General features: G+C 37.4%; 1 long non-coding RNA gene across 2 annotated transcripts in view; it reads right to left on the bottom strand.

The window, feature by feature from the left end:
* The window catches only part of LOC110143077 (uncharacterized), a 55,757-nt gene that overhangs the window by 13,677 nt on the left and 22,607 nt on the right, over positions 1-19,473 (bottom strand). The window contains exons 2-3 of one of the 2 annotated variants that reach the window (XR_011483188.1): positions 9,434-9,533; positions 7,665-7,782 (exon numbers count right to left, since the gene is read on the bottom strand). This is a non-coding gene — a long non-coding RNA (uncharacterized lncRNA). Of the gene's footprint in view, positions 1-5,053; positions 7,783-9,433; positions 9,534-19,473 lie in introns of those variants that run through there. The other variant, XR_002315482.2, reaches the window with a different exon arrangement.

The raw sequence follows: 19,473 nt of genomic DNA, 5'->3' as shown, positions 1-19,473 counted from the left end.
AAGTTATTTGAGACAACTCTTTCGAATAAAAAGTTAAATTTTGTACATTGTAAGAAATTAGGAGGGTATATCTGTATGACCGAAAAGGAGGATTTGCCAAAAAAGAAAACAGAATGTCTTATTTCTACTTAGTGAAATGTGTGTATAGGGGTAACTGTATCACGACATAATATAAAACTTGGATGATGACTTCCTGATTTTCTGAAAAATAGATATATGATGACTGCAGGACTTTAATATTCATCAAACATGCTGCCATAACTTAGATTATCTTGGTAAAATATAAAATCATTTATTTATAATTCTTAAAGTTTATGATATATATTATTAGAGCTGAAATCTATGTAAATCAATAAACCACTTTTTATTTTTGTTAAAAAAAAAAAAAAGAATTACATTTGCTGTGGGTTTGTCCTGTATGGCTTTTATTATGTTGATTTATATTCCCTCTATGCCCACTTTTTGTCAAGTTTTTATCATAAATGGGTGTTGAAGTTTGTCAAACACATTTTCTAGATAAATATTTTTGGATCCATCTCTTCAGTTCAGTTCAGTTGCTCAGTCATGTCCAACTATTTGCAACCCCATGGACTGCAGCACGCCAGGCCTCCCTGTCCATCACCAACTCCCAGAGCTTACTCAAACCCATGTCCATCAAATCAGTGATACCATGATCATGTTGGTGATGGTGATCCAACCATCTTGTCCTCTGTCGTCCCCTTCTCCTCCTGCCTTCAATCTTTTGCAGCATCAGGGCCTTTTCCAGTGAATCAGTACTTTGCATTAGGTGGCCAAACTATTGGAGTTTCAGCTTCAGTATCAGCTCTTCCAATGAATAATAAGGACTGATTTCCTTTAGGGTGACTGGTTGAATCTCCTTGCAGTCCAGGGAACTCTCAAGTGTCTTCTCCAACACCACAGTTCAAAAGCATCAATTCTTTGAAGCTCAGCTTCATTTATAGTCCAACTCTCACATACATGCATGACTACTGGAAAAACCATAGCCTTGACTAGAGGACCTTTGTTGGCAATGTCTCTGCTTTTAAATATGCTCTCTAGGTTGGTCATAGCTTTTCTTCCAAGGAGCAAGTGTCTTTTAATTTCATGGCTGCAGTCACTATCTGCAGTGATTTTGGATCCCCCCCAAAATAAAGTATCTCGCTGTTTCCATTGTTTCCCCATCTATTTGCCATGAAGTGATGGGACTGGATGGCATGATCTTTTCTGAATGTTGAGCTTTAAGCCAACTTTTTCACTCTCCTCTTTCACTTTCATCAAGAGGCTCTTTAGTTCTTCTTCACTTTGTCATATCTTAGCAACATTCTTTGCTTTCTGATCCATCTCTTAGGAACATTCAAATATGGTATAGCATATGGTATATACTATATATTGTATAGCATTACAGAATATTAAGTGAAGTTGACTCTTCTTGAACAACACCGTTTTAAAATGTGTAGGCCTAATTATCCATGAATTTTTCAGTAGTAAGTGGAACAGTACTATGCCAATCTGCAGTTGGTCACATCAAAGAATAAGGAGCTAGGGATAAAAGGAACTACAGATATGAAGAGCTGAAGGCTACATGTGGATTTTGAACTGCATAGGGTTTTGGCACACATGCCCCCCAAACTGTTCAAGAATCATTTTTTGTACTGTCACCATGCTATGCATTACATCACCATGGTTTATTTCATCACTGAAAGTTTCTACCATTTGACCCTCTTGCCCTATTTTACTTAACCCCTATACTCCACCTCTGTGTCAGATGTTTTGTTTTTTAAGATTCCATACACGAGATCAGAAGATATTTTTATGACCTCATCTGACATTTCACTTGGCATAACACTCAAGGTCTATCCATGTTGTCACAAATGGCAAGATTTCCTTCTTAGTATGACTGAATAATGTTGCATCATATATACATGTCATATTTTCTGTATCCATTCATAAAGTGATAAGTAATTTCTGTTATCTTGGCTCTTGTAAAAATACTACAAATTGTGACTGTGCACGTGTCCTTTAGAGTGAGTTTTCCATCTTATCTTGATACTCAGAAGTGTAACTGCCTCATGTGGTAGTATCTATTTTTATTGAATTCTCATACTATTTTCCACGGTGGCTGCAGCAATTTAAATTCCCACCAACAGTGCACAAGGGCTCCTTTCCTCCACGTTTTCACTAACACCTACTGCTTCCTGATAGTAGCCGTTTTAACGGGCGAGGTAACATCTCATTATGGTTTTGATTTGCATTTCTCTGAGGACTATGGATATTGAGCATCTTTTTCATGGCCCTTTTGGCCATATGTATTTCTTCTTTGGAGAAACGTCTATTCAGATCCTCTGCCTAATTTTTCATCATATTGTTGCTGCTGTTGATGTTATTGACTTAAATGAGCTCTTTGGATATCAATTTTTATCATTATTTTCTCTCATTCAGTAAGGTTAAATTTTGAATTTGTCGATTATATCCTTTGGTGAGCTGTCTCAATTTCTTTTTTTTTTTTTCCATTTATTTTTATTAGTTGGAGGCTAATTACTTTACATCATTACAGTAGTTTTTGTCATACATTGAAATGAATTAGCCATGGATATACATGTATTCCCCATCCCGGTCCCCCCTCCCACCTCCCTCTCCACCCGATCCCTCTGGGTCTTCCCAGTGCACCAGGCCCGAGCACTTGTCTCATGCACCCAACCTGGGCTGGTGATCTGTTTCACTCTAGATAATATACATGTTTCAATGCTGTTCTCTTGAAACATCCCACCCTCGCCTTCTCCCAGAGTCCACAAGTCTGTTCTATACATCTGAGTCTCTTTTTCTGTTTTGCATATAGGGTTATCATTACCATCTTTCAATTTCTTGAACTGAGGATTAGAGCTATTATGATACAAAATCCAAGTGGAAATCCTTAACATGGACATATTCCCTTTACCAAATAGTGAGTAAGAAATACATCTGACTTTTAAACACCACAAGGGTTAATCCACACATAATGTAGAACTGGCCCTTCATATCTGTAGTTTCTCACATTTGCCAATTAGACCAACCACGGACTGTGTTGCACTGTAATATTTTCTACTGAAAGAATCTGCATATAACTGGACCACGCAACTCATATCAACATTCAAAGGTCAACTGTGATATCATATTCCAGATATAGTGGCAGAGATTTATCACCCTGTAAGGTGTCACTAATTATACATGGAAAATTGTCCCTATCATCATCCTCTTAATTTACTAGTATAAACCCTGCCAAAGCCAGAAGAATAATGGTGGTAATGGTGAATGTGTTAGATATTTACTGCTGCAAGACAAATCTCCAAAAAACTAGTTTCTAAAACAACACACATGTATTATCCACTATTTCTGTCAGAAGTCTGGGCACAGTTTAACTGGATCTCCTGCTTCAGTCACAGGAGACTACAATCCACATGTAGGCTAGAGAATCGGTTGCGGAAACATCCGCTTTAGAGCTGCTTTAGGTTGTTGGCAATATTCAAGTATTTGCATTACTGAGGTTTCAGTTTCTTGCTGGAGAATGCTTTTGTACAAAAAGGCTACCCAGAGTTCTTTTGACATGGCATTTCTAACTTGGCCTTTACTTCATGGCAGCTTTAGGGTCTCTCTAGTACGTTGGTTAGAGTTAGGTTTACCCATGAAATTAAAAGACACTTTCTCCTTGGAAGGAAAGTTATGACCAACCTAGACAGCAGCATATTAAAAAGCAGAATTACTTTGCTGACAAAGGTCCGTCTAGTCAAGGCTATGGTTTTTCCAGTAGTCAGGTATGGATGTGAGAGTTGGACTGTGAAGAAAGCTGAGTGACAAAGAATTGATGCTTTTGAACTGTGGTGTTGGAGAAGACTCTGGAGAGTCCCTTGGACTGCAAGGAGATCCAACAAGTCCATCCTAAAGGAGATCAGTCCTGGGTGTTTATTGGAAGGACTGATGTTGAAGCTGAAACTCCAATACTTTGGCCACCTCATGCGAAGAGTTGACTCATTGGAAAGGCCCATGATGCTGGGAAAGATTGAATGCAAGGCGAGAGGGGACGACAGAGGATGAGATGGTTGGACGGCATCACTGACTCAATGGACACGAGCTTGAGTAAACTCCGGGAGTTGGTGATAGACAGGGAGGCCTGGCATGCTGCAGTTCATGGTGTTGGATGAACTGAACTGAAGTACATTGGTTAGTAAGATGGAATTCACATACATCATAATTACAGTAGTGACATTCTGATATCTTTGCCATGTTTCATTGATTATAAGCAGGTAGTGGGAAGAGATTGTATAAGATCATGAGTAGCAGTAAGCAGGAAACACTGGGAGTCATCTTTGTGTCTGTTCATTAGAGCGGACATCTGAAAACTTTATTATTCATAGCTGCTGTCATACTAGCTACAGTAAATTTACTCAAACAGGGATATTTCAAAATAATAAAGGAATTTTCTTTTAGGAGGATGTTATATTGCTAAATCTTTATGTACCTGATAACATAGCTTTAAGCTGAAACCCAAAATTCCTATAAACAACAGAATGGCTAAATTATGGCATAGTCACACAATGGAATACTACAATGCAAAGAGATTGAACAAACTCCAATGTGGCATACTTCAAAACACTTCTAGAAACCTATCTAGAATACTTACACATGTGTATTTTTATTGAAATGAGAGAACAAACACATTGACTTAATATGAAACAGAAATAAACACAAAAATTACATATACTTTATTTTTATTGCTAAAGTGATGGGCTACCATGAATATTTATGTTTTGTGACTCCAAACAGCTTCATGAGAGCAGCAGCAGATTCAAAACATAAGAGCTACAAGTACACCAGAATAAAACCAATTTGAATTTTAATTACTAGGAAAATTTTAAAATACTTTTAAACTTTTGGTTTAACAAATGGAAAAAAGAATGTTTATTCACACATTGTCAAGCAAAACATACAAACAGAAAAGATAAAACATTGTAGAGAATATAGTAAATAATCATAAAATATCATGTTAAAAAAAAAGTATTGTCAGACTTTCATTTAAGAAATAAATGTTGAAATTTATTCTCTACAAATAGAGCATATTTAATTTATATCTTCCACTTAATGTGAGATTTAATTTTATAGTAAAACCACAAAGAAAATTTATGTCTAACATTTGAGCAGTATTTAATATGGGAGAAATTAAGTTGCATCCATAGACAAATATTTATAATATTATTGACATATGTAATCATGAGCCCTTTAAAGGTGAAAATTATATCATGGTAACTATTAATATAGAAGCTATAATTAATGGTATTTACATTTCTTATCTTTTTAATCTTTTTCATATGGTTTAAAGCTATAAAAGAGTACATTTTAATCCATTATTTACTTTGTTTAATAATAGGTGGAGAAGAATAAACATAAGCAGTAAAAGAAGAAATGTAGGAGGAAGAACTGTGCTATGACTGATGCCAATAAACGTCACTCTGATGGGTACCCACACTAGGTCAGGCGCTGCAGCTTATGTGTGTGAATGTGATTAGTGAAAGTGTTAGTCACTCAGGTGTGTCCCACTCTTTGTGACCCCATGGACTGTAGCCTGCCAGGCTCCTCTGTCCATGGAACTCTCTAGGCAAGAATACCGGAGTGGGTAGCCATTCCCTTCTCCAGGGGATCTTTCCAACCCAACGATTAAACCCAGGTCTCCTGAATTGCAGGCAGATTTTTTACTGTCACCAGGGAAACCCCTAGTGTAATTAGGGTCCCCCTGAAATGAGAAGAGAACACCATAAGTATATAAGTTCAAATAAATATGCAGAAAATGTTAAATATCACTAGCAACATAAAATTAAATACTAATATTTAACTACAAATAAGAACAAACTGCCTAATATTTCTATTTCTGTGAAAAATGACTTGGGGATTTTGAGAAAAATTGTTTTGAATCTGTATATTGCTTTTGGTAGTATGGACATTTTAACAATATTAATTCTTTCAATCTGTGAAATCAGGATATCTCATATATATGTCCTCTTCACTTTCTTTCATCAATGTCTTAGAGTTTTCAGTATACAGTTTTCATCTCCTTGGCTAAACTAATCCCAAGATATTTTCTTTTATTTATGATGCAATGGTAAATGGAACTGCTTTCTTAATTTCTCTCTGATATTTCATTATTAGTATATATGTATGTAAAATATTTTTATATAATGACTTAATCTTGCAGCTTTACTGAATTCATCTTCTAATAGATTTTTGCTGGAGTTTTTCTATATATAATATGCTATCAGGATAATGCTGGCCTTGTAAAATGAGTTTGGAACTGCTCCCTTTCCTTCTAATATTTGCAAGAGTTTGAAAAAAATTGCTATTAATTATTTTCTAATGTTTTGTATAATTCATCAGTGAAGTCCTCTGGTTCTGGGCTTCAGTTTGTTGTGATATTTTGATTACCGATTTAATTCCCTTACTAGTAATCAGTCTACTCAGGTCTATTTCCTTATGATTGTCTTGATAGGTTATATGTATCTAGAAATACAACTATCTCTCCTAGATTGTCCAATTTGTTGTATATAATTGTTCATACCTGTCTCTGATGATCCTCTGTATATCTTTAGTGTCAGTTGTAATGTCTCCCCTTTCATTTCTGATTTTGAGTCTTATCTTTCTCTCTTGATAAGCTTAGTCAAAAGTTTGCCAATTTTATTTTTGCAGGAACTGGCTCTTAGTTTCATTGACCTTTTAATTGTCCTTTTAAAAAATTTGCACTGTGATCTTTATTTACCTGATTAGTAAAGTTTACAGTTACCTTTAAATTTTCTGCCCTATCCTCCCTCTCTTCTCCTTCTAGGACTCCTGTGGTGCAAATACTGTTTCATTTGATGTTGGCCCCTCCGCCCCTTAAGCTATTTTCACTCTTATTTTTTTCTTTTTGCTTCTCTGATTAGGTAAGTTCCCTGGTTAGTTAATTGACAATGTTGAGTTAGTTTCCATTGTACAGCAGAGTGAATCAGTTATGCATATAGACACATCCCCTCTTTTTCAGATTTCCTTCCCATTTAGGTCACCACAGAGCACTGAGTAGAATCCCCTGTTACACAGTAATTTCTCATTAGTTATATATTTTATATACTGTTCTTGTTGCTTAGGCACTAAGTTGCATCCAACTCTTTTGCCATCTCATGGACTGTAGACTTCAAGGTTCCTCTGTCCATGGGATTTCCCAGGCAGGAATACTAGAATGGGTCACCATTTCCAGCTCCAGGGGATCTTCCCAATCAGGGACTGAGCCCACATCTCCAGAATTTTATATATAAGTAGTGTGAAGTGAAGTGAGATTCGCTCAGTCATGTCCAACTCTTTGTGACCCCAGGGGCTATACAGTCCATGGAATTCTCTAGGGCAGAAGACTGGAGTGGGTAGCCTTTTCCTTCTCTAGGGGATCTTCCCAACCCAGGTCTCCTACATTGCAGGCGGATTCTTTACCAGTAGTCTATACATGTCAATTCCAATCTCCCAATTTGTCACACACCTCATTCTCCCTTTGTTAACCATAAGTTTGTTTTCTATATCTGTGACTGTATTACTGCTTTGCAAATAAGTTAAGCTATACTACATTTCTAGATTCCACATATAAGAAATATTGAATAATATTTGTATTTCTCACTCACTTCACTCTATATGGCAGTCTCTAGATCCATCCGTATTGCTTCAAATGTCCTTATTTCATTCTTTTTTTAATGGCTGAGTGATATTCCTTTGGATCATTGTACAGCATCATCTTTATTCCTACAATGATGGACATTTAGGTTACTTCCATGTCCTGGCTATTGTAAACAGTGTTACAATGAACATTGTGGTTCATGTATCTTTTCAAATTATGGTTTTCTCTGGATATACATCTAAGAGTGGGATTGCTGGGTCATAGGGTGGCTCTGTTTTCAGTTTTTAAGGTACCTCCATGATACTCTCCAACAGGGGCTTAATGAATTTACATTCCCACCAACAGTGTAAGAGAGTTCTCTTTTGTCCTTTTCCTTTCCAGCATTTATTTTTTATAGATTTTTTTAAATCATAGGTATTCTGATAGGTGTGAGATAGTACCTCTTTGTAGTTTGATTTGCATTACTCTAATAAATGGTGATGCTGATCATAATTTCATGTTTTTGGCCATTTGTATATCTTTTATGGAGAAATGTGTATTTCGGTCTGCCCATTTTTTGATTTTTTGTTTAATATTGAGCTTCATGAGTTGTTTGTATATTTTGGAGATTAACCCCTTCTCAGTTGCTTTGTTTGCAAACACTTTCCCCCACCTTGAGGGTTGTCTTTTCATTTTGTTCATGGTTTCCTTTGTTGTGCAAAAGCTTTTTTTTTTTAATTAGTTGGAGGCTAATTACTTTACAATATTGTAGTGGTTTTTGTCATACATTGACAAGAATCAGCCATGGTTTTACATGTATTCCCTATCCCGATCCCACCTCCCACTTCCCTCTCCACCCGATCCCTCTGGGTCTTCCCAGTGCACCAGGTCCGAGCACTTGTCTCATGCATCCAACCTGGGCTGGTGATCTGTTTCACCCTAGATAATATACATGTTTCGATGCTGTTCTCTTGAAACATCCCACCCTCGCCTTCTCCCACAGAGTCCAAAAGTCTGTTCTATACATTTGTGTCTCTTTTTCTGTTTTGCATATAGGTTTATCATTACCATCTTTCTAAATTCCATATATATGTGTTAGTATATTGTAATGGTCTTTATCTTTCTGGCTTACTTCACTCTGTATAATGGGCTCCAGTTACATCCATCTCATTAAAACTGGTTCAAATGTATTCTTTTTAATGGCTGAGTAATATTCCATTGTGTATATGTACCATAGCTTTCTAAGGGTCATTTTTTTATCAGTTGATTTTCTGTTTGTGACTTTTATTTTTCTATAAAATATTTGGTCTCTTTTCCTTCTATTTAAAAATTTATATATTAAGGATATTAGTCCTTTAATTGTGATATATGTTGCAAATACTTTCTTCCAAATCCATTTATCTTTTTATCTTGCTTTCGGTCTATGTACAGATTTTATGTAGTTAAGTGTGAAACAGACCGCCAGTCCAGGTTGGATGCATCAGACAAGTGCTCAGGGCTGGTGCACTGGGATGACCCAGAGGGATGGGATGGGGAGGGGGGTTCAGGATGGGGAACACATGTAAATCCATGGCTGATTCTTGTCAATGTATGACAAAAACCACTACAATACTATAAAGTAATTAGCCTCCAACTAATAAAAATAAATGAAAATAAAATAAAATAAAATTTTATTCTCTAGTTTGGAACACATTCCTCTATTTACTTTTCTTGACTTTATGTGGCTTATATGCATTAGTTAAAAGAGCCACCTCTCATAATTGTGAACAAGTGGTTTCATGGAGGATATAAACTTACCTTTCAGTGGCACCCTAGCTCTTGGTTGTCATTTAAACCTCTGTGATTTTTCAAACAGTCTATTTATAGTGACTCCTAGTAGATGACAGTATGCCAAGACCTGTCAGTGTCCCAAAGGAGAGGATCTCAGTTAGTACCTAAGTTTCCTTTCTATATTTTCAAACTTATTATCAACAAATATTTATTATTATTTATTCCTTTAAATATATTCTTCCCATACACTAAATAAGATCTTCATTTTTGCTTAAATGCAAAAGACATTCACATACATTTACTGCTATTTTAATCTCAAACTACAAATAGTAATGTCTGTTTAATATAAAGATAATTATTGAAAATTAAAAGACACTTGCTCCTTGGAAGAAAAGCTATGACCAACCTAGACAGCAAAGTAAAAAGCAGAGACATTACTTTTCCAACAAAGTTCTGTCTAGTCAAAGTGATGGTTTTTCCCGTAGTCATGTATGGATGTGAGAGATGGACTATAAAGAAAGCTGAGCACTGAAGAATTGATGCTTTTAAACTGTGGTGTTGGAGAAGACTCTTGAGAGTCCCTTGGACTGCAAGAAGGTCCAACCAGTCCATCCTAAAGGGAATCAGTCCTGAATATTCATTGGAAGGACTGATGCTGAAGCTGAAACTCCAATACTTTGGCCACCTGATGTGAAGAACTGACTCATTGGAAAAGACCCTGATGCTCGGAGAGATTGAAGGTGGGAGGAGAAGGGGACAACAGAGGAAAAGATGATTGTATGGCATCACTGACTTGATGGACGTGAGTTGGAGCAAGCTCCAGGAAGTGGTGATGGACAGGGAAGCTGGTGTACTGCAGTCAGTCAATGGGGTTGCAAAGAGTTGGACATGACTGAGGGACTGAACTGAACTGAATTTATTGACTCAATACACATTTGCTATAAATGACTACATAGCACCTGACTTCTTTAACATAATTTTCACTATGAAACTAAATTAACAACAAAACAGGACAAATTTGTTCATATCAGAAAGTACTAAAAATATCTAACATTATACTTACAGGAATGAGAACATTTCAATGTCACAAAACAACAGCCTTTTTTTTTTTAAGGGTTGCATTCTAGTAGGTAATTTATAAAATAAGTTATTTTCACAGTTAATAATATTTCCTTCCAAAGATACATCAGTATCTTCAATATTCTTTAAGTACTCTGATATTAAAAATCCTTATCTATTTGGCTACAATACTCACTTGAGGAATTGCTCATAGAATACCTTTAGAGTATTTAGCTATCAATAAGAAACTCAGGCTGAGCCCCTGAATTTCCTTTCTGATATAAAATTGTCAAGTCAGCAGGAGTAAATTTATGTCAACTAGGATGTGCCTTTATGCTTCCTCAGGGAACAGAAATAAAGACATCAAGTGTTAGCTATTTAAGGTATGTGAAAGAGAAGAATACTATTAGAGTTCCCTTTGACTCACTAATGGTTGCTTACATAAAAATATCTGATATATTTAACTGCACAAAAAATAGATTAATTAGTCACATAATCTTGTTTCTAATACCTCACACCCAAAGGTAAGACACCAGTAACATTTTAGTTAAATCAATTGGAAAAACTTCAATGGAAAACTCTGTACTTCAAGGAATATTAGTTATATTGGAGCAGATCAGATTCACTAGTAAAAATAATAATACTTATTATAGCTAATATTTGAGTGTCTACTATCTGCAGACATGATTATGTCTTACTATTACCTATTTAATCATTATCAAAAAAAAAAAAAAGAAGAAGAAATCATCAAGGTAAAAGGAAGTCAGAATCTTTCCCAGGTCACACAGTTTCAAACCTGAGCATATTCACTCCAAAGCTGGGTCTGAAAATGGGAATCCTACACACAAAGCTACAAAAACAGGATTATATAACTTGGGTATAGAATAATAAGATTTTTTTCCCCTCAGTCTAGTGGATTTTATATAGGGGAGTTGAAGATATAGGGACATAAGCTTGGTTGAGCCAAGATTATGGTGAGCCAATTATGGTTTCTGGAAAATAATAGGGAGCATGGAAAGCTTTCCAGCAGAGGGATAGCAAAATCTAAATGCTGCCTTAAGGAGAAAGAAGATTAACATGTAATGTCAACTATTAGACAGCTGTTAAACTGTAACTGTGGAATTACATAAGATGTGGGAGTATTGAGTTTGCTTTAAAAACAGCATTACTCCATGGTTCCACTCATAGATTTATAATGAGTAATGAATCCAGTTTTGGCATTTGTTAGGTATCTCATGGATAATCTGGGACTGTATAAATTACTTGGATGAACTGCTTGGGTAAGCAACATATAGTGTAAATTCAAACTAATAATAATATACTGATAACATTTTAAATTTTTTCTTAAAAAATTTAAATGTCCTAAAACCCCTATTGTTTTCCATTTCTGTTATAACTAACCTAATTCAGGCTGCTACAAGCTCATTCACCAAAACAGTGCATCAGTCTCCCTAATAGCCTCTAATGTTCAATTTACTATTTATCTCTGCAACTAAAAACCACACCATTCTCCTCAAAATTTTCAGTGACTCTTAATAACTTAACAGTGTAATTTAAAACTTGTCATTCTGGCATTTAAGACTTCCAAAGTGTCTCTCAACTTGTCTATTTAGTTTATCTCTAATTACTATGTCATTGCTAGTTTATTCAATAAAGATGTTATCTTGCTTTCACTCCACAGAAAGGGAAGAGGGATAAAATTTAGGAATATACATGAGTTTGCTTCTCAGATATTTAACTTCTTGAACCACATTTTGCCATTTTGTTAAAACAGGTTTTTCAAACCTCACTCAACAAGATATTATAAGGATTAAAATAAATTTACATAGTCAAATGAAAATATACTAAAAAACATGAATTTTTCCATCAAACACTGCTGTGTTCCAGGCTCTGGACTAGGCACTGTAGCTGCAATGACAACATTCCAGAGACCAATCTATTAAAAAAAATAAGGACTGATGTTAGAATTTGAGATGATGTAATAACTATACCCATTTTCCCCTTCTAAACTCATAACTAATTCAGATATAAAGAGATCAATGTATTAATTTTGTTACTAACAAAACAAGCCCAAAGACTAGTCCAACCATCCTCTGTACCTATAGGAATAAACACCAGATGACTATCCCATCTGAGAGATGTTTTGCTTCTGGAAAGCAGACCTATTTGTCCAAGAAAGCTGTCTTCCATTATTGTGTGATGGACTATCCAGTCCTAGTGAGTACTACATGCAACCTAGGTATTAAAGCAGGAATATTTGACTATAAATAGAAAGAGTAGTAGATACTCACTGTTGATCTAAGTACTAATCTAGTTAATTTAGCCTTGTCCTAATCCTTTTCTCTCCAGGAAGGAGTTAATTCCCAAGAATTACTTTCCTCTTCCCTCAATCAGTTCAGTTCAGGTCAGTAGCTCAGTCATGTCTGACTCTTTGCGACCCCATGGACGGCAGCATGCCAGGCCTCCTTGTCCATCACCAACTCCTGGAGTTTACTCAAGCTCATGTCTATTGAGTCGGTGATGCCATCCAACCATTTCATCCTCTTGCCTATCTCCTTCCAAACAGCTGTCTTTGAGTCCACAGGATAGTCTGTTTAATTCCTGATCTTTATCCTCTGATATGGGCATTAATACAATAATCTTATCATTTGCTTTATCTTTTGGCCTCTTTTACACATCTATTGAAATTTCTTGACATATACCAGAAAATGTAGAAAATCATATCAACTGTATAAATAGTTCCAAAATCCAGTTTTACACTGCCCACTGCCCTGTCTTTCAAGTGTTTAGGCAAAAATTTATTTGCTAAATCTAAGTCCTTTCACTAAGGACTTTCTTTGTTATAAATTTCCCATTTCAGTCTCTGGCTATCATGGAAGCAATATGGTTTGCTATGTGCTTTAAGTCCTCTAAAATTGTGTGATAACTACATGACTTGTTTTCCAAAGAGGGACACTTCAAAGAGTAAAACAGAAAGAAGAGTAAGACAAGACAGTCCCAAACTAGGACATATGACTGCCCTCCCTAAAACTGACTGTAAGTCTCTCAAGTCCCATTTAGCTCCTATACAGATAAAACTGAATATCTATATATCCATTTCCATTATTCTTATGGTGTACTATGCTATTTATAGTTCATTTGACAGCCTCTTAGAAGTCCCACCTATAAAGGAACTGGTGAACTATCTAACATTTCCACTCAGACATGTTTCCTTTACATGATATTTAATTGAAATCTCTCCCAGTTTCCCAGGACTTAATGATTCTGGATGCACAAGAAATGGGTATGACATATCTTTAACATCTATACATTTTTTTGTTGTACAAATCTATGATAATTTTTAAATCAACATAATTAGACCCCTAAAAATTATTAGACTAAGAGGACCTCATAAATCAATATCCACCATATTCAAGTTTGCCAACAAAGGTCCATCTAGTCAAAGCTATGGTTTTTCCAGTAGTCATTTATGGAAGTGAGAGTTGGACTATAAAGAAAGCTGAGTACTGAAGAATTGATGCATCCATGGGTTCGCAAGATCAAACACGAATAAGTGACTGAACTAAACTGATAAGATAGACACCACAGGCCTAGCAAAGTGCCAGCACCCTAGATCTGGTATGTTTCTCTCTCGATGTGTTTGCTATCCAGTTGGATTCTCAATCCTTAAGGGAAAAAAAAAAAAAGCTGGTTTCACCTGAGTGAGAGGTAATTTATAATGACAAGTGGACACTTCAACAACCTGGGTCCACTTATTACACATGGGTTTTTTTAATATTTATTTCAGTACTATAAGATTCCTAGCTGCTTGAATTGGTATATGCATAACCAACTATAAATATATATATATGGAATTTCCACTGGATTGAGGGTCAGTGTCTCAAACCCCAAATTGTTCAATTGTCACTTGTATAGCAGATAATTAATTTCACAATATTTATAGCTTTAAAACATGGATCAGTCAGTTCAGTTCAGTTGTTCAGTCATGTCCGACTCTTTGCGACCCCATGGACTGCAGCACACCAGGATTCCCTGTCCATCACCAACTCCCTGAGCTTACTAAAACTCTTCTCCATCGAGTCAGTGATACCATCCAACCATCTCATCCTCTGCAGTCCAATTCTCCTCCCGCCTTCAATCTTTCCCAGCATCACGATCTTTTCCAATGAGTCAGTAACTCGCATCAGGTGGCCAAATTATTGGAGTTTCAGGTTCAGAATCAGTCCTTCCAATGAATATTCAGGACTGATTCCCTTTAGAATGGACTGCTAGGATCTTTTGCAGTCTACAGAACTCTCAAGTGTCTTCTCCAACACACAGTTTCAATGAATCAATTCTTGGGTGCTCAACTTTCTTTATAGTCAAACTCTCACATCCATATATGACTACTGGAAAAACCATAGCTTTAACTAAACAAACCTTTGTTGACAAAGTAATGTCTCTGCTTTTTACTATGCTATCTAGGTTGGTCATAGTTTTTCTTCCAAGGAACTAGCATCTTTTAATTTAATGGCTGCAGTCACCATCTGCAGTGATTTTGGAGACCAAGAAAATAAAGTCTCTCACTGTTTCCATTGTCTCCCCATCTATTTGCCATGAAGTGATGGGACTGGATGCCATGATCTTAGTTTTCTGAATGTTGAGTTTTAAGCCAACTTTTTCACTCTCCTCTTTCACTTTCATCAAGAAGCTCTTCAGTTGTTCTTTGCTTTCTGCCATAAGGGTGATGTCATCTGCCTATTTGAGGTTACTGATATTTCTCCCAGCAACCTTGATTCCAGCTTGTGCTTCTTCCAGCCCAGCGTTTCTCATGATGTACTCTGCATGTAAGTTAAACAAGCAGGGTGACAATATACAGCCTTGACTTACTCCTTTTCCTATTTGGAACCACTCTGTTGTTCCATGTCCAGTTCTAACTGTTGCTTCTTCCCTGCATACAGATTTCTCAGAAGGCAGGTGAGGTGGTCTGGTATTCCCATCTCTTGAAGACTTTTCTACTGTTTTTTATGATCCACACAGTCAAAGGCTTTGGCATAGTCAATAAAGCAGAAGTAGATAATTTTCTGGAATTACCTTGCTTTTTCAATGATCCAATGGATGTTGGCAATTTGATCTCTGGTTCCTCTGCCTTTTCTAAATCCAGCTTGAACATTGGAAGTTCACAGTTCACATACTATTGAAGCCTGGCTTGGAGAATTTTGAGCATTACTTTGCTCACATGTGAGATGAGTGCAATTGTGCAGTAGTTTGAACATTCTTTGGCATTGCCTTTATTTGGGATTGGAATGAAAAATGACCTCTTCCAGTCCTGTTGTCACTGATGAGTTTTCCAAATTTGCTAGTGTGTTGAGTGCAGCACTTTCCCAGCATCATCTTTTAGGATTTTAAATAGCTCAACTGGGGTTTTATCACCTCCACTAGCTTTGTCCGTAGTCATGCTTCCTAAGGCCCACTTGACTTCACATTCCAGGATGTCTGGCTCTAGGTGAGTGATCACACCATTGTGGATATCTGGGTCATGAAGATCTTTTTTATAAGTTTCTTCTGTGTATTCTTGCCACCTCTTCTTAATATCTTCTGCTCCTGTTAGGTCCATACCATTTCTGTCCTTTACTGAGCCCATCTTTGCATGAAATATTCCCTTGTTATCTCTAATTTTCTTGAAGAGATCTCAGCTTTCCCTTTCTATTGTTTTCCTCTGTTTCTTTGCATTGATCACTGAGGAAGGTTTCCTTATCTCTCTTTGCTATTCTTTGGAACTCTGCATTCAAATGGATATATCATCTTCCCTCTTCTCCTTTGCCTTTAACTTCTCTTCTTTTCTCAGCTATATGTAAGGCCTCCTCAGACAACAATTTTGCATTTTTTGCATTTCTTTTCCTTTGGGATGGTCTTGACCACTGCCTCCTGTACAATGTCATATGTACATTATGTTGACATAATGTTGTCATATGTACATATGGAACCTCTGTCCATAGTTCTTCAGGCACTCCATCTATCAGATCAAATCCCTTGAATCTATTTGTCACTTCCATTGTATAATTGTAAGGGATTTAATTTAGGTCATACCTGAATGGTCTGGTGGTTTTTCCTACTTTCTTCAATTTAAGTCTGAATTTGGCAATAAGAAGTTCATGATCTGAGCCACAGTCAGGTCCCGGTCTTGTTTTTGCTGACTGTAGAGAGCTTCTTCATCTTTGGCTGCAAAGAATATAATCAACATGATTTTGGTGTTGACCATCTGGTGATGTTCATGTGTAAAGTCTTCTCTTGTGTTGTTGGATGTGGGTGTTTACTATGATCAGTGTGTTCTCTTGGCAAAACTCTCTTAGCCTTTGCCCTGCTTCGTTTTGTACTCCAAGGCCAAATTTGCCTGTTACTCCAGGTATCTATAATGAAAAGGACGTTTGTGGGGGGTGTTAGTTCTAGAAGATCTTGTAGGTCTTCACAGAACCACTCATCTTCAGCTTTTCCAGCATTACTGGTCGGGGCATATACTTGGATTACTGTGATATTGAATGGTTTACCTTGTAAACGAACAGAGATCATTCTATTGTTTTTGAGATTGCAAGTACTGCATTTCAGACTGCATTTGTTGACTATGATGGCTGCTCCATTTCTTCTAAGGGATTCTTGCCCACAGCAGTAGATGTAGTAGTCATCTGAGTTAAATTCCAGTCCATTTTAGTTCACGGATTCCTAAAACTTTGGCGTTCACTCTTGCCATTTCCTGTTTGACCACTTCCAATTTGCCTTGATTCATGGACCTATCATTCCAGGCTCCTATGCAATATTTCTTTTTATGGCATTGGACTTTACTTCCATCACCAGTCACATACACAACAGGGTATCATTTTTCTTTGGCTCCATCTCTTCATTCTTTCTGGAGTTATTTCTCCACTGATCTCCAGTAGCATATTGGGCACCTACTGACCTGGAGAGTTCATCTTTCAGTGTCCTATCTTTTTGCCTTTTCATACTGTTCATGGGGTTCTCAAGGCAAGAATACTGCATAGTTTTGCCATTCCCTTCTCTAGTGGACCACGTTTTGTCAAAACCCTACACCATGTCCCATCCATCTTGGGTGGCCCTACATAGCATGGCTCATAATTTCATTGAGTTAGACAAGGCTGTGGTCCATGTGATCAGTTTGGTTAGCTTTCTATTAAGTGGTTTGCATTCTGTCTGCCCTCTGATGGAGAAGGATAAGAGGCTTATGGAAGCTTCCTGATGGGAGAGATTGATTGAGGGAAAACTGGGTCTTGTTCTGATGTGTGGGGCCATGCTCAGTATCTTTAATCAAATTTTCTGTTGATGGATGGGGCTGTGTTCCCTCCCTGTTGTTTGACCTGAGGCCAGACTATGGTGGAGGTGATGCTTTTAATGGTGACTGCCTTCACATGCTGCGCTCGTGCACCGTACCCTGCAGCTGGCCACAGCCGACCCACGCCTCTGCCAGAGACTCCTGGACACTCCTGGGCAAGTCTGGGCCAGTCTCTCACTGGGTCGCTGCTCCTTTCTCCTGAGTCCTGGTGGGCACAAGGTTTTGTCTGTGCCCTCCAAGAGTCTGTTTCCCCACTCCTGTGTAAGTTCTGGTGGCTCTATGGCGACCTCCTCCAAGAAGGTTTATGCCATACCCAGTTCTGTTGCAACCAGAGCCCCTGTCTTTGCAACAGGCCACTGCTGGCCCGTACCACTGCTGGCCCGTTCCTCCATTGAGGAAACACTCAAACACCGTTCTGGCTCAGCCTCTGTGGGGTCTCTGGGTCCAGGTGCACACAAGGTTTGTTTGAGCCCTCCGAGCGTCTCTGGTGTGTATGGGCTTTCTTTCTAAACATGATTTCACCCCTCATACTGTCTTGCTGGGGCTTCTCCTTTGCCCCTGGATATGGGGAATCTTTTTTTGATAAAACCCAACATTCTCCTTTCAACGGTTGTTCAGCAGCGAGTTGTAATTTTTGAGTTCTTGCAGGAGAAGATGAGCACACATCCTTCTACTCTACCATCTTGTAGTCCATCATTTACTCCCAAAATAGTGCTCTGACCTCATCCAAGCATTCATGACCATCTTCAGTTTCCCAAGGCCCCTGAATTCCAACATTTTTATCCTTCTTCCCTTGGAAGGCATGCTCATCTTTTGGGTCCCTCTGATTTATATTCCCACTCCTCTGTCCATGGGATTCTCCAGGCAAGTGGGTAGCCATTCCTTTCTCCAGAGAATCTTTCCGACCCAGGGATCAAACCCAGGTCTCCCTTTTTATCATCTGAGCCACCAGGGAATCCCTAATTTCTATTTCTCAACCCATAAATATTATTTCAACATACGTTTCCAAATTTAACCATATAGAGTTGGTAAAAGTAAGCAATTTAAAATGAGTTCTGCATTACCTGAGAGTATTCATTTCGAGCAACATTAGAGGACAGTTCAGAAATGGCATAAGTTACTTTCATTTTGGTTAAATACTCAAGCATCAACAAGAAATGCACATCATATATAAAATGTGAACATAGCTCCCCAGTGCATCCCCAGGTCTTTATAGAAATGTGCCAAAGCCTAACAGTAAATGATCTGACTCTGAGTAAACAGCCAGATAAGAAGTATGAAGAATGCAGTCACAAATTCTTACACCATTATACTAGGTGATTGCATCTCAGTTCTTTGCTTTACTTCTAATGCCTTATGAGGTCAACACCTGGTCTGGCCATGAACTACCACTCATAGTTCAAAAATGTCTTACCTCTCCTAGGTAGTTATTTCATCTAGAGGATATTCCCTCCTTCCAAAATCCCTCATTCCAAAAATTCCAAAATAAATCCAGCATTTATTTCTACTAACTGGGGCCTTGCCCATTTCCCCTTTAGTTTTGTATCATGCATTCATGACCTCTCTTAGGTTTCTAATTTTTTTAAAATTTTTATTAGAGTATTGCCAGGGTCCAGCCTCGGCAGGATCCAGGGAGTACCCTCAGGATGAACGGCATCGGCGAGAGAAGACACATGAGACCGGC

This window comes from Odocoileus virginianus, chromosome 24 (assembly GCF_023699985.2).
Source record: "Odocoileus virginianus isolate 20LAN1187 ecotype Illinois chromosome 24, Ovbor_1.2, whole genome shotgun sequence".
NCBI lineage: Eukaryota > Metazoa > Chordata > Mammalia > Artiodactyla > Cervidae > Odocoileus > Odocoileus virginianus.
This window is presented reverse-complemented; position numbering and strand designations above follow the sequence as displayed.